Source organism: Salmo salar, chromosome 03 (genome assembly GCF_965601325.2).
Source record: "Salmo salar chromosome 03, fSalSal1, whole genome shotgun sequence".
Lineage (NCBI taxonomy): Eukaryota > Metazoa > Chordata > Actinopteri > Salmoniformes > Salmonidae > Salmo > Salmo salar.
Window position 1 is genome coordinate 16,485,627 of NC_138293.1, and position 14,969 is coordinate 16,500,595.

General features: G+C 43.4%; 1 protein-coding gene across 3 annotated transcripts in view; it reads left to right on the forward strand.

Annotated features, from left to right (window-relative positions):
- The window catches only part of LOC106599042 (SPRY domain-containing SOCS box protein 4), a 135,922-nt gene that overhangs the window by 50,713 nt on the left and 70,240 nt on the right, over window positions 1-14,969 (forward strand). Inside the window, exon 1 of one of the 3 annotated variants that reach the window (XM_045714548.2) lies at window positions 3,620-4,008. The exons of the other annotated variants lie outside the window; for them this stretch is intronic. The gene's annotated coding sequence lies outside the window, so the exon portion shown is untranslated. Of the gene's footprint in view, window positions 1-3,619; window positions 4,009-14,969 lie in introns of those variants that run through there. 3 annotated transcript variants of the gene reach the window in all.

Consider the following 14,969-nt stretch of genomic DNA (forward strand, 5'->3'; position numbering starts at 1 on the left):
AATATTTTATCCTTACCAGAAATCCACCTTTTTAAACATTGTAACTGATCAATACATCGTCATTTAATTCTTAAAAACAAATGGATGAAGATATTTGGCTACAGATGTGTAATTTTTTAACAATCTCTACACCTTCCATCCAAAAACAAATCCGGTGAAATGGCATGAACACATACTGGAGGAGTTAGCAAGTGGCTCGCTTAGCAAGTGGCTCGCTTAGCAAGTGGCTCGCTTACCTAACAAACTAGCTAATTCGAATGGCACATCGATGAACCACCAAAGACACCCTATTTCTGTTTGAAAATTGAGAAAGAGGCGGAGTTGGACTGTGTTTCGTGTCCAAAGTTGTCCCCACCCCCCATGTCAATTTTGCTATTATGTATGTCCACACGTGTGGAATGAGGTCTGACTGTTCAGCACAAAAGCAGTGGATATCTGCTACTCCTCCCCCTCTCTCCTCCCTCTCTCCCCCTCTCCTCACCATCCCTTTCACCATCCCTTTCACCATCCCCTTCTGCAAACTGATCCTTTCCTTTTTTTGTTTGTTTGCCATCCGTCCACGGTCACTTTGACGACTGCCAAATGAGCATAGCTCTTTTCTCCACCGCCCCCTCTTCCCTCACTTTCTCTCCATCCTCCTCTACCCTAACCCTTTTCTCCACCGCCCCCTCTTCCCCCACTTTCTCTCCATCCTCCTCTACCCTAACCCTTTTCTCCACCGCCCCCTCTTCCCTCACTTTCTCTCCATCCTCCTCTACCCTAACCCTTTTCTCCACCGCCCCCTCTTCCCTCACTTTCTCTCCATCCTCCTCTACCCTAACCCTTTTCTCCACCGCCCCCTCTTCCCTCACTTTCTCTCCATCCTCCTCTACCCTAACCCTTTTCTCCACCGCCCCCTCTTCCCCCACTTTCTCTCCATCCTCCTCTACCCTAACCCTTTTCTCCACCGCCCCCTCTTCCCCCACTTTCTCTCCATCCTCCTCTACCCTAACCCTTTTCTCCACCGCCCCCTCTTCCCCCACTTTCTCTCCATCCTCCTCTACCCTAACCCTTAGGGCTCAAGTACCAAGGTTTTAGTTCTTTGTCTCAATCATCCATCCCCCTTCCCCTCCTCACTTTCTCACTCCCTTGGGCCTTGTGTGGACAGTTGGGAGGCTTTGTCTACGACTCATTTGTTGGCAGGAGGTGGTTCACACACATACAAACACACACACTTTTGCCCTCTGGCCCCTCTATTGTCAGAAGCTGCTCAGATGGGGGGCCCTTGGCCCCTATTCTCTCTATGGGGAGAGAGGGAGGGGCCCTTTGTTCTGCAGATAACCACACACACCCCAAGTCCCTGGACCTCATGTGGCTTCCCAAGTGTTAAAAAGCTCTGGAGCGGAAAACGAGGAGGCAATTTATGCCAGGGCTCAGGAGGGAGGAGATGAAAACAGAAACCTGAAACACACATAAGCATTGGTTATGTATATCATGCTAAGGTGGTATTTTTCATCCTATAGCTTGTTCTCCTTTTTTTAATAATGAGCCAACATGTTTTCAGAACTTTTATTTCCGTGAATGATCAAAACTAATTTTCTCCTCCCCTCTCTTGTCTCTGCAGCAGACATAAAGTGAGCGACATGTTTGGAACATCAAATCGCAGTAAAATATAAATCGAATCACCATACATATAGAATCATGAGAATCACAGAATCGAATCACCATACGTATAGAATCATGAGAATCACAGAATCGAATCACCATACGTATAGAATCATGAGAATCACAGAATCGAATCACCATACGTATAGAATCATGAGAATCACAGAATCGAATCACCATACGTATAGAATCATGAGAATCACAGAATCGAATCACCATACGTATAGAATCATGAGAATCACAGAATCGAATCACCATACGTATAGAATCATGAGAATCACAGAATCGAATCACCATACGTATAGAATCATGAGAATCACAGAATCGAATCACCATACGTATAGAATCATGAGAATCACAGAATCGAATCACCATACGTATAGAATCATGAGAATCACAGAATCGAATCACCATACGTATAGAATCATGAGAATCACAGAATCGAATCACCATACGTATAGAATCATGAGAATCGTAGTACATATCGTATGCAGTGGAGATTCTAGCTTGTATGGCTCCTCCCCTTCAGCCCACCCCCCACTCATAAATATCAAAAAGACCTAACAAAGACAAATGGAAACAAATTGTAGTATATAAATACAAATAAAAAAAGATTCGAATTATTACACTATTACCCTATTGCTAACAAAAAACACACATAAAACTAAATTGCACAAATCCTATATCACACAAATACAATAACACATTTATAAAGAAGAGAACCTGATTATTACACTATTGCACTTAAAAACGGGAAATACAAACTAAATTGCACAACTAATTGCATTAGTACTGTACAAAAATAGAGGTGCACTATTTGATAGATTCCGCCGCTCCCCGTACCTCAGGCTTCCAGTTGGGAGACCTTAGGTCAACCTAGCCCCTCCCCATCTCGTACTTCTGAGTGGGAGACCTTCCCAGGCAGTAGCCTGCCTAGCTCACAAACTAGAATCAGGGTGCACGCTCCGACAAGGTTAATTGACCCACAGTCCCACACGGTGACATGATATCACTGACGTGACGTGCAAATGAGCGATAGAAAACCGATTTGCGCAAATGTCACCATTCGGAATATCTATATATTTTCTTTGTGCAGTTGCCCCGTGCCGCCCTGGGCGGCTGCCCATGTCGCCTATGCCTAAATCCGCCACTGCGTATCCACACCTAAGTATCGTGATAATATGGTATCGTGAGGTCCCTGGCAATTCCCAGCCATAGTATATATGTGGGGGAAAGATAAATTGGGTTAGAAGTAGGTCTGGCTCAGATGTTTGTGGCGAGGGTGTGTTTCTACAGTGCTACGCATTTCCCAATTACCTCGCTACATTGTAGTAGGCCGAGGTGGGACGGGTAGAATGAAAGGGGGCAATTGTGTACTATCACCTCCTTCTCATTGGATCTGTCTGATATGACAGGAAAAAGCTGTAAAACTAAAATAATGAAAGCTATATGTGTCTTTTATACTGTAGACAGCTGTATGTGTGTATGCAATGTATGTTGGTATTTCACTGTATGTGCAAATGTGTGTTTTAGATTCTGTGTGCGTCAAATGTGTGTTTGTATTGATTGTATATGCCATATTAGTGTTTGTTTTTAAATATTGTGCACTATGTATTAATATAGGCTTAGGCTATATGCTTGTGGATGTGTGGTATTCTATCTATCAGTTTGTACATATCATTTGTATGTGTGTGCCATGTGTCTATCTGTTTGGCAGAGGGGGTTGGTTGGGCTCAGATGGGGGTGGGGGAAATGAAATGGGCGTGTCCCCTCAGCTGCCCGTCTGTCTGGTTGCCGTCGGTAACCCTGCTTGATGAGATCAGAGGGGATCTGCTTTCAGCATGAGGCAGCCAGCCCTCCCTTTTATCCTCCTCTTTTCTCTCTCTCTCTCTCTCCTCTCTCTCTCTCTCTCTCTCTCTCTCCTCTCTCTCTCTCTCTCTCTCTCTCTCTCTCTCTCTCTCTCTCTCTCTTCTCTCTCTCTCTCTCTGTGTGTGTGTGCTGAACTGAAACTAACTCCGAAGAAGAGGAGTGCTCGATAGTGACGGACACCGTAGCGAAGGACGCCACAGCAGCGAGGAAGAGTCGCCGAGGACAGGAGCAGTAGCGATATCGAATGGCTTAGCCTCTGCCAGGGAGGGAAGAGAGGGGGTTACCTCTCTGGGGACAGGCTTTCCCTCAGCAGGACTCAACCTGCTTCTGTTCTCCTCTCTTCTTTTTCTCCTTCAGTTCTTTCCACAAAGGAGAGAGGGAGAGCTTTTGTCACCGCTCTTCTCTTTTGGTTTGTTTTATATCGGCTTTGAGGAGGAACAGCAACAAGAGACAGAGTGGAGTTGCACAGAGGGGAGCTTCGCTACTGTTAACTCTGTAAGTGGCTTGTTTAAGCGTGCGCGTGTAAGAGGGAGAGCACGGTAAAGAGGAATTTGCTGGGTTGTGTGAAAGTGACTTTATGTATGCATCCCTGAGAGAGGATGATACCGCATGACACTGTTTACTCTTTATGTTACTCTATCTATATACTCTATAATTAAGACCTCTGTGTTAGTGTGTGTTACTGTGTGTGACCGTGTGTGTGTTTTGGCATCCTCTCACGGCTGGCCAGCTTTCTCCCAGACACTGTGTTTCCTTTCATCTCTCTCCTGTCTTTTCCTGTCGTCTTTAATGGCCCAGAGGCCACAGCTGGACAGGATTCGACTCTCTTCCGCTCAATGTGTGTCGGGAATTCTCCCATTAGCCATCCTGGGATTTCCCCCCATTACTTACATTAAAAGTATAGTGAATCCTGATATCTATTTTTAAACCAGATTTTTTGGGGGACTAATTTATCCGCCCCCCCCCCCCCCCCCATTTTGCTGTTGTCCTACCATGTTTAGATTGGAGGGGCGGGGGGTGAACTCTGAGCTGTGCTGCTGGGATGGTTAGACCAATGACTGTATATATGAATGGACAAAGCCATCAATCACGTGACCCCATTAATTCCTATATGACAACTCAATAGCGCATTGAAGCCAAATTAAGTCCATTAAGATGGCGTCTCATGGAGACATGCGCAGTCGTTCTCCCATGGGTTAGACGACAGGGTTTCATTCTGACTTCATCCCTTTTATTTTGTCAGCTGCTGACCTCTCGCTTGGTTTGTTATCCCTCCCTCTCTCTTCCTCTTCTGTCTCTCACTCTCTTTTCCCTTCTCTTTTAGGGTGAGAAGGTGATTAGAGAGCAGTAGAGGTTGTTAAAGTCTCTATTGTTTATATGTGTGTTTTTTATCTGAGAAGTCCCTGACCGCTGGCTAACATTATGCTTGCGAGAAGAGAGCTTTTTATGGAGTCAAGTGTCCCATCTGCGTTTTGGTTTGGTAGGCCTGTGTGTGTGTGTGTGTAACAGAGTTGAGAACGTACTGTAAGCTCACTCCACAGCTAGCTTGAAATTTCGCAGATGGAGCCATCCAATTGGTACCTTCCAGGTGGCTCAAATGGTTGGAACGTTGTCAAGGAGGGTGGTCACATGTGTTATCAAAAGCAGAGGTCCCCAGTTCCAGCCAGGTATTAGCTGAATTGGTGGGAAGTGGTATGGGCAAAGCAAGCAATGTGACGTCTCTAACATAGGCATGTGTGAGTGTTCAACCCTAGCATGCAGCAGTGTGTGAATTTATGAATTTATTCATGTATGAATGTGTCATTTAAAAAAAAAAAAAAATTTAGCATTCAAACTATTTCATCCTCCTTTCAGAACACAGAAGACATTCAGTCTATGCTTGCTTGAACAGGAACGGGTGAAAAATGTAAGGTGTGCGTGTCATCTTAAGCTATCATATATTAAATGTCATTATTGGCTGCAGCCCGGGCTGTGAATCTGTCATCTAAATCTTTCGTGCTCCTTGAGAGGTTTATGGATGTGGCCACAGGGGTGTGTTTGTGAAAAATAAATGAATGTACTTTGTGTGGGTGTCGGCGAGGAGATATTTCATCACTGTAACGTTAATAACATTCCCCTTAGTGCTATAGACTATTAAAGCATTATACAGTGATGGGGAAAAAAGTATTTGATCCCCTGCTGATTTTGTACGTTTGCCCACTGACAAAGAAATTATCAGTCTATAATTTTAATGGTAGGTTTATTTGAACAGTGAGAGACAGAATAACAACAAAAAAATCCAGAAAAACGCATGTCAAAAATGTTATAAAATTATTTGCATTTTAATGAGGGAAAAACGTATTTGACCCATCTACAAAACATGACTTAGTACTTAGTGGCAAAACCCTTGTTGGCAATCACAGAGGTCAGACGTTTCTTGTAGTTGGCCACCAGGTTTGCACACATCTCAGGAGGGATTTTGTCCCACTCCTCTTTGCAGATCTTCTCCAAGTCATTAAGGTTTCGAGGCTGATGTTTGGCAACTCGAACCTTCAGCTCCCTCCACAGATTTTCTATGGGATTAAGGTCTGGAGACTGGCTAGGCCACTCCAGGACCTTAATGTGCTTCTTCTTGAGCCACTCCTTTGTTGCCTTGGCCGTGTGTTTTGGGTGATTGTTATGCTGGAATACCCATCCACGGCCCATTTTCAATGCACTGGCTGAGGGAAGGAGGTTCTCACCCAAGATTTGACGGTACATGGCCCCGTCCATCGTCCCTTTTGATGCGGTGAAGTTGTCCTGTCCCCTTAGCAGAAAAACACCCCCAAAGCATAATGTTTCCACCTCCATGTTTGACGGTGGGGATGGTGTTCTTGGGGTCATAGGCAGCATTCCTCCTCCTCCAAACACGGCGAGTTGAGTTGATGCCAAAGAGCTCCATTTTGGTCTCATCTGACCACAACACTTTCACTCAGTTGTCCTTTGAATCATTCAGATGTTCATTGGCAAACTTCAGACGGGCATGTATATGTGCTTTCTTGAGCAGGGGGACCTTGCGGGCGCTGCAAGATTTCAGTCCTTCACGGCGTAGTGTGTTACCAATTGTTTTCTTGGTAGCTATGGTCCCAGCTGCCTTGAGATCATTGACAAGGTCCTCCCGTGTAGTTCTGGGCTGATTCCTCACCGTTCTCATGATCATTACAACTCCACAAGGTGAGATCTTGCATGGAGCCCCAGACCGAGGGAGATTGACAGTTCTTTTGTGTTTCTTCCATTTGCGAATAATCGCACCAACTGTTGTCACCTTCTCACCAAGCTGCTTGGCGATGGTCTTGTAGCCCATTCCAGCCTTGTGTTGGTATACAATCTTGTCCCTGACATCCTTGGAGAGCTCTTTGGTCTTGGCCATGGTGGAGAGTTTGGAATCTGATTGATTGATTGCTTCTGTGGACAGGTGTCTTTTTATACAGGTAACAAACTGAGATTAGGAGCACTCCCTTTAAGAGTGTGCTCCTAATCTCAGCTCGTTACCTGTATGAAAGACCTGGGAGCTAGAAATCTTTCTGATTTAGAGGGGGTCAAATACTTATTTCCCTCATTAAAATGCTAATTAATTTATAACATTTTTGACATGTGTTTTTCTGGAGTTTTTTTGTTGTTATTCTGTCTCACTGTTCAAATAAACTTACCATTAAAATTATAGACTGATCATTTCTTTGTCAGTGGGCAAACGTACAAAATCAGCAGGGGATCAAATACTTTCTTCCCTCACTGTAGTGAGTATCAGAAATTGGCGATTCCATGCCATGACAGCCATAAATATTCAGGGTATCTCCGATTGTTCTGGCAATTCTCACATATAAACTTTGTTGGGAGGAAGGATGTTTGACATGCTTTTACATTTGTATCACAAACAATTGTTGAGAAAATCATGATGAAATTGGCCATTTTATGCCCTTTTTAGACCTGTACAGTGCATTCGGAAAGTATTCAGACCCCTTCACCTTTTCCACAATTTGTTGCTTTACAGCCTTATTCTAAAATCGTTTAAAAAAATGTGTTTATAATAATATCCTCATCAATCTACACACAATACCCCCTAATGACAAAGCGAAAACAGGTTTTTATACATTTTTGCCCCCCAAAAAATATGCACCTTACATAAGTATTCAGACCCTTTGCTATGAGACTCGAAATTGAGCTCAGGTGCATCCTGTTTCCATTGATCTTCCTTGATGTTTCTACAACTTGATTGGAGTTCACCTGTGGTAAATTAAATTGATTGGACAGGATTTGGAAAGGCACACACCTGTCTATATACACTGTCAACTGTGTATATATGTTAGAGCAAAAACCAAGCCATGAGGTCAAAGGAATTGTCCGTAGAGCTCTGAGACAGAATTGTGTCACAGCACAGATCTGGGGAAGCGTACCAAAACATTTCTGCAGCATTGAAGGTCCCCAAGAACACAGTGGCCTCCATCATTCTTAAATGGAAGAAGTTTGCTACCACCGACAATCCCTGCCAAACTGGGGGAGATGGGCCTTGGTCAGGGAGGTGACTGAGAACCTGATGGTCACTCTGACAGAACTCCAGAATTCCTCTGTGGAGATGGTAGAACCTTCCAGAAGGACACTCCACCAATCAGGCTTTTATGGTAGAGTGGCCAGACGGAAGCCACTCCTCAATAAAAGGCAGATGATGGCCGCTTGGACTTTGCCAAAAGTCCTCTAAAGGACTCTGACAGTGAGAAATAAAATTCTCTGGTCTGATGAAACCAAGATTGAACTCTTTGGCCTGAATGCCAAGCATCACGTCTGGAGGAAACCAGGCACCGCTTCACACCTGGTGAATACCATCCCTACGGTGAAGCACAGCGGTGGCAGCATCATGCTGTGGGAATGTTCTTTAGCTGCAGGGACTGGGAGACTAGTCCGGAGGGAAAGACGAACCGAGCAAAAATACAGAGCATCAGATTGGCTCAGATTGCAACCCTGGTGAAGGCCCCGCCCCTGATTTGAAGAATTCTGTTCTTTTCTTGACAATTTTAATGCTGCATATATTGCCATTGATTTAATTGTCATATGTTTTACCCCCTGCACCACTTTCAATGACTTTGTAGAACAGTCCTGTATGCCAAATAGAATCAAATGCTTTTTGGAAGTCGATAAAGCAAGTGTATATTTTGGTATAATTTTGGTGGACATGTTTATCTATCAGGGTGTGTAGGATGTAAATATGATCAGTTGTGCGATGTTTTGGTATAAATCCAATTTGGCTTTTACTCAAGACATTGTGCTTATTAAGGAAGTTTAGAACTCTTACATTTATTATACTACAGAAAACCTTCCCCAGGTTACTGTTTACACAAATGCCTCTAATTGTTAGGGTCAAATTTGTCTCCGTTCTTAAAGATTGGGGTTATGAGTCCTTGATTCCAGATGTCAGGGAAATAACCTACACTCAGGATCAAATTAAACCGTTTTAATATAGCCAATTGACATTTTGCACTAGTGAGTTTGAGCATCTCATTTAGGATGCTGAGAGAGCCTTGATGAAAACAGAGCGCTCAGGACCTCAGACTGGGGACAAAGGTTTACCTTCCAACAGGACAACGACCATATGCTTCGGGACAAGTCTCTGAATGTCCTTTAGTGGCCCAGCCAAACCCCGTCAAACATCTCTGGAGAGACCTGAAAATAGCTGTGCAGCGACGCTCCCCATCCAACCTGACAGAGCTTGAGAGGATTCGCAGAGAAGAATGGGAGAAACTCATTGTAGCATCATACCCAAGAAGATTTGAGGCTGTAATCGCTGCAAAGGAGCTTCAACAAAGTACTGACTAAAGGCTCTGAATCCTTATGTAAATACATTTACAAAAATGTCTAAAAACCTGTTTTTGCTATGTCGTTATGGGGTATTGTGTGTAGATTGATGAGGGGGAAAAACAGTTGAATCAGTTTTAGAATAAGGCTGTAACGTAACAAAGTGTGGAAAAAGTGAAGGGCTCTGTATACTTTCCAAATGTTCTGTATGCACAAACTCTTCCAAACTGTTTAGTCTGGAAAGCATGCGGCCACCTTCATACAATGCTCTAACATATGGAGTAGTTCTAGATTCTGAGATATACACTGAGTGTACAAAACATTGACATAGACTGACCAGGTGAATCCAGGGGAAAGCTATGATCTTTTATTGATGTCACTTGTTAAATCCACTTCAATCAGTGTAGATCAAATCAAATGTTATTTGTCACATACGCCGAATACAGCAGGTGTAGACCTTACAGTGAAATGCTTACTTACAAGTCCTTAACCAACAATGCAGTTTTAAGAAAAATACGTGTGAAGTAAAAAATATGAAGGGAGAAGACTGGTTAAAGAATAATTGTTTTGCCTTGAGACAATTGAGCCATGGATTGTGTATGTGTGCCATTCAGAGTGAATGGGCAAGACAAAACACGTAAGTGCCCTTGGAAGGATGCCAGGCGCACCGGTTTGTGTCAAGAACTGCAACCCTGCTGGGTTTTTCAACAGTTTTCCGTGTGTATCAAGAATGGTCCACCACCCAAAGGACATCCAGCCAACTTGACACAGCTCTGAGAAGCATTGGAGTCAACATGGGCCACCAGCATCCCTGTGGAACACTTTTGACACCTTGTAGAGTCCATGCCCCAACGAATATAGTCTGTTCTGAGGGCAAATGGAGGAGGTGGAACTCAATATTGGGAATGTTTTCACATTAATGTATTAAATATTAGAGGTTTTGCACAGTCATTGCCCAAGTAAAAATAGCCTTTGCATGATTAAAAATCACCCATCATATTTTTACGCTATTAAAATTCTCAGAATTGAATAACTTGTACCTTTTCTATCATCTCTAACTATCAGGAAGCCTGACAAAACAGGCTGAGTGGGCAGGGAGCTTATATTTATGAGCTCACCTTGACTGACAGCTCTTTGAAACACCCTGTGGTCGTTGCCAGGTAACAAGGTAAACAATGAGCCACATCATTTATGTTCAGGTAAACAATGAGCTGCATCATTGATGACCGGGTAAACAACGGGCCGCACCGTTTGATAACCGGGTAAACAATGGGTCGCATCATTGATGACCGGGTAAACAACGGGCCGCACCGTTTGATAACCGGGTAAACAATGGGTCGCATCATTGATAACCGGGTAAACAATGGGCCGCACCGTTTGATAACCGGGTAAACAATGGGCCGCACCATTGATAACCGGGTAAACAACGGGCCGCACCGTTTGATAACCGGGTAAACAATGGGCTGCATGTCATTCCGAGCCTAAATAGTATGCCTCAACCCTTTTTCTCTGCAAAATACTCTCATGGTCAACAGAGCTGATCAAAGACGGTTGGATATGAGACAAACAGCAGCAATACACAATTACATTTATATTGTTTTGTAACTAATTACAGAATATAGTTCACTGATACACTTCACCATAATGAATAAACTCTGAGTCAGCTTAGACATAAGGGAATATGCATGAAAACAGCATAACATAAGTGTACTAGAAAATGTATTGGTGCCTCTGCATTAGCATCATCAATGACAATATGTTTAGAATTATGTATTTATCAGACATTTATTTGATCATCTACATTAGGCCAGCATAGACAAAATATTCATCAACATGAACACTCATGAGAAATAATGGTGAGACATCATATGACATAAAAAAAGCAATTTTGAGCCACTCATCTCCCATCAGAATGCTTGAAAATAACAATACAAAGTAACAAAATGGGATATCAAGTAAAAGTGAATTACTTAGACTTTAGGTATTGCAGCCAACTACAGAGATTAATGGTGAGGGGAGCTGCAGAGGAGGGAGACCCCGGTACCCCGCTTCAATCAAGCAGGCTTCAGTCACTTACTTGGCTTCAGTCACTTACTTGGCTTCAGTCACCCATTTGGCTTCAGTCTTCCCCAAGATGAAAGCGGGAGACAAATCCAGCTGTGGCCTCCTCCTTGTCAGGCCTCTCACACTGGGCAGACAGGGGTCCTGTGATGGACAGCTCGCACAGCTTCCCCACATACGGTGCTGAATCAAGGGTGACCTCGCTGGGGAGGAGATCCAGGAGCCTTCTTACGTAGCCTGTAATGTTTTTGAAAAGGGAAATGTTTGTTAAAGGGGGAGTGAATTTAATTTCCTTTTATTTACTGATGTTATGATGCTATCAATTTATTAATGTAGTGATCTACTCATTCTACAATGTGTTTTCTGGTATTTTTGAAGTACTCAATTTCAAAATATGCAATATTTGGTCATGCACTTTTTTGTGAAACTGTTCAATGTTTGTATTTGAAATTTGGTGTGCCTGAAATGTTCAATTCATTTGAAATGAATAACTATAAAAATAATAATTTCTCACATTTATATAGCGCTTTTCATAGAATCTCAACGCGCCCCAAGAGCAAAAAACAGACAAGCAATATATGACAGGTCAACCAATATGACTTACAGTATGTTGGGTCGGTTGTCACAGGCTTCACAGCATATCCCCTCTTCTTTGCCTTGGGAGAACTGATTTTGTATCACAGCATTCCTGCTGGTGTGTTTGCCTGGGAAGCTGTGCAGACAGTAGATGTTGAATTTTCTAAAATGTGTATGATTACAGTTTGATGATAGTGGAAAGACAAAAGGAGATGGAAAGTGTGATAATACCCAACAAACTCCTTTTATGGTCAACATTCCTGCGTGTCGGCTGTGTGCTGGCAGTACTCAGACTCAACGTAGGGGGCTGAAAGCCAATTTATGCTTGATCCGAAAATGTGGTCTGTACCGCATCGCTGTGCGCCGCCCAAATTTTGTAACCATGCGGAAGCTCCATATAGCTTCGCATTGACGTGATTGGTTGATGGTAGGTGGGGGTGGGAGGTCCAGTATAAACACACACTCACTTCCTTGACAACTTTCTTCACAACAGCTCTGTGCTGCTCTGTGAAGCTCAAGATGTATGAATGCCCTGACTTCTGCGGAGGCCGTATCGCCCTAAATGCTGCACTGCCGATGCTGACGTAGTGACGTATCAGGTGTGTTAAAGAAAATATATCGTTCACAAGTCAAAACAGCCACAGTTCCAGCCACAGCCACCGAGTCAAACTCGTCAAACTCTGATACTTAAGTTATGGTCAGCCCTTGCAAGATCCACTGTCGATGATGGCACAGCATCCGTCTTCAGGTTTCGCTTCCTGGCAAGACCTATCGAATGTCCTCACCAGCTAATAAAGCAACTTCGCTCTAACTGTGCACTGCACTTACATGAAAGTCATTTTCAGTGCAGCCTGAAATGAAAAGCAGCCACTGCTATCAAATGTTAATTCTTCGGAAAATAGTGTAACTTTTTAAATGAACGCTATGGCATCCAGTCACAACAAAGTGTGCTTTTCTGCCATGCTGGTAAGTACAGTACCTAGCTAGTTAAGTCACAACACAGATGAAAAGGGTTTAGTTGGCTTGAGCTATCTTAAAGTTTGTTAACAAAGCCGTATAATGCGCACGTGATGACGGTTTTGAGGCGTTACATATTTAAATTAGTTAAGATTATAAGATGCTCTCCCGAGTGGCGCAGCGGTCTAAAGCACTGCGTTGCAGTGCTTGAGGTGTCACTACAGACCCGGGTTTGATCCCAGGCAGTGTCACAACCGGCCGTGACCGGGAGTCCCATAGGGTGGTGCACAATTGGCCCAGCGTTGTCCAGGTTAGCGGAGGGTTTGGCCGGGGTGGGCTTTTCTTGGCTCATTGCGCTCTAGCGACTCCTTATGCAGGCTGACTTCGGTCGTCAGTTCAACGGTGCTTCCGCCGACACATTGGTGCTGCCGCCGACACATTGGTGCTGCCGCCGACACATTGGTGCTGCCGCCGACACATTGGTGCTGCCGCCGACACATTGGTGCTGCTGGCTTCTAAAAAGACATTCATCAAAAAAATAGAACTGTCAAACATCCTTTCTCCCAATAAAGTTTATATGTAAGAATTGCAATAAAAATCTATTGTGTGTGTCAATGACTACGTGCCTATCTGTGTGTATGGTTTTGATGTCCATGTTTATGTGTGCCTGCAATATATCAGGCCATTTAAAACTATCTAAACTGAATTCAAACAGATACATTGGAACAAATTTTAACCAAGTGCTCCTGACCAATAAAATCCCCTTTAAGGCTAACCATTCCAAAACACGCAGGCCTATCACAGTTGTTTTTTTGTTTTTTTTGTGTGTGTGTGTTTGTGTGTGTGTGTAAAGCAGACGTCTCTGCCTGTCAGGCTTTCATTGATTGCAGCACTGCAAATCGACTGGCCCATTTTGTTGGCAGCGTGATGTAATTTGTACCAATTTACAGGGTGTTAGTGGTGTTTTTCCCTTTCGCTGATGGTTTACTGCTGCTACAGAGAGAGGGATGGAGAAAGGGGTGGGAGGAGGGATGGAGTAACGAAGACTTTCTTTAGCCTAACAGGAGAGAGGGAATGATGGATGAAAATAAATGGAAGAGGGAGGGAGATTTCCCACATTTCTTTTTGTCTTTATATGGTCTAATGGGAGTAAGGGGCGCTTTCAGGCCGAGTATAACTTCTTCTCTCTTAAAGACCGATCATGCTGTGGATTTCAGTCTATATTTTGACATAATAACACTAAATATTGACATACTGCATACAATCTACCTACCCCTGGCTATATCCTCACAAGGAATGAATCTTAACTATGTAGACACTAAAGGTTGTTTGGAATGGTTTGTATAGTCTTCAGTCTTCACTGCAGTTCACCCCTAGCAACACACACACACACACACACACACACACACACACACACACACACACACACACACACACCTCTAATTGGAACCAGGGTTGCTACAAGCCTGTATTTGTCTGTCTAAACGCATTGCTTTGGATTCCCATTAACAGACTGGTCTAGGTTCTTCCTCCTGTAAAGCTGACAGACTTTGTTTGATCATTTGTTCATGTCCCAGACATTATTATGGGGAGTGAGGCGTTTTCACTAGGTCTGTGTGTGTGTGTGTGTGTGTGTGTGTGTGTGTGTGTGTGTGTGTGTGTGTGTGTGTGTGGCTGTTCCTAGGTAATGACTGTGAGAAGAATGTCAGCCTGATGAAGTGTGTGTGTGTGTGTACAGTGTCTTCATACCCTTGGACTTATTTCAGATTTTGTTGTGTTACAGCCTGAATTCAAAATGGTTGCGATTTGTTTGTTTAGTTTTTATCCATCTACTACAATACCTATGATGACAAAGTGAAGACATGTTTTCAGACATTTTTGCTCATGTATAAAAAATGAAATACAGATATCTAATTTGCATAAGTATTCACACCCCTGAGTCAATACTTTGTAGAAGCGATTTGTCAGCGAACCTTTGTCAGCGATTACAGCTGTGAGTCTTTTTAGGGTAAATCTCTAAGAGCTTCCCACACCTGGATTATGCAACATTTACCCAT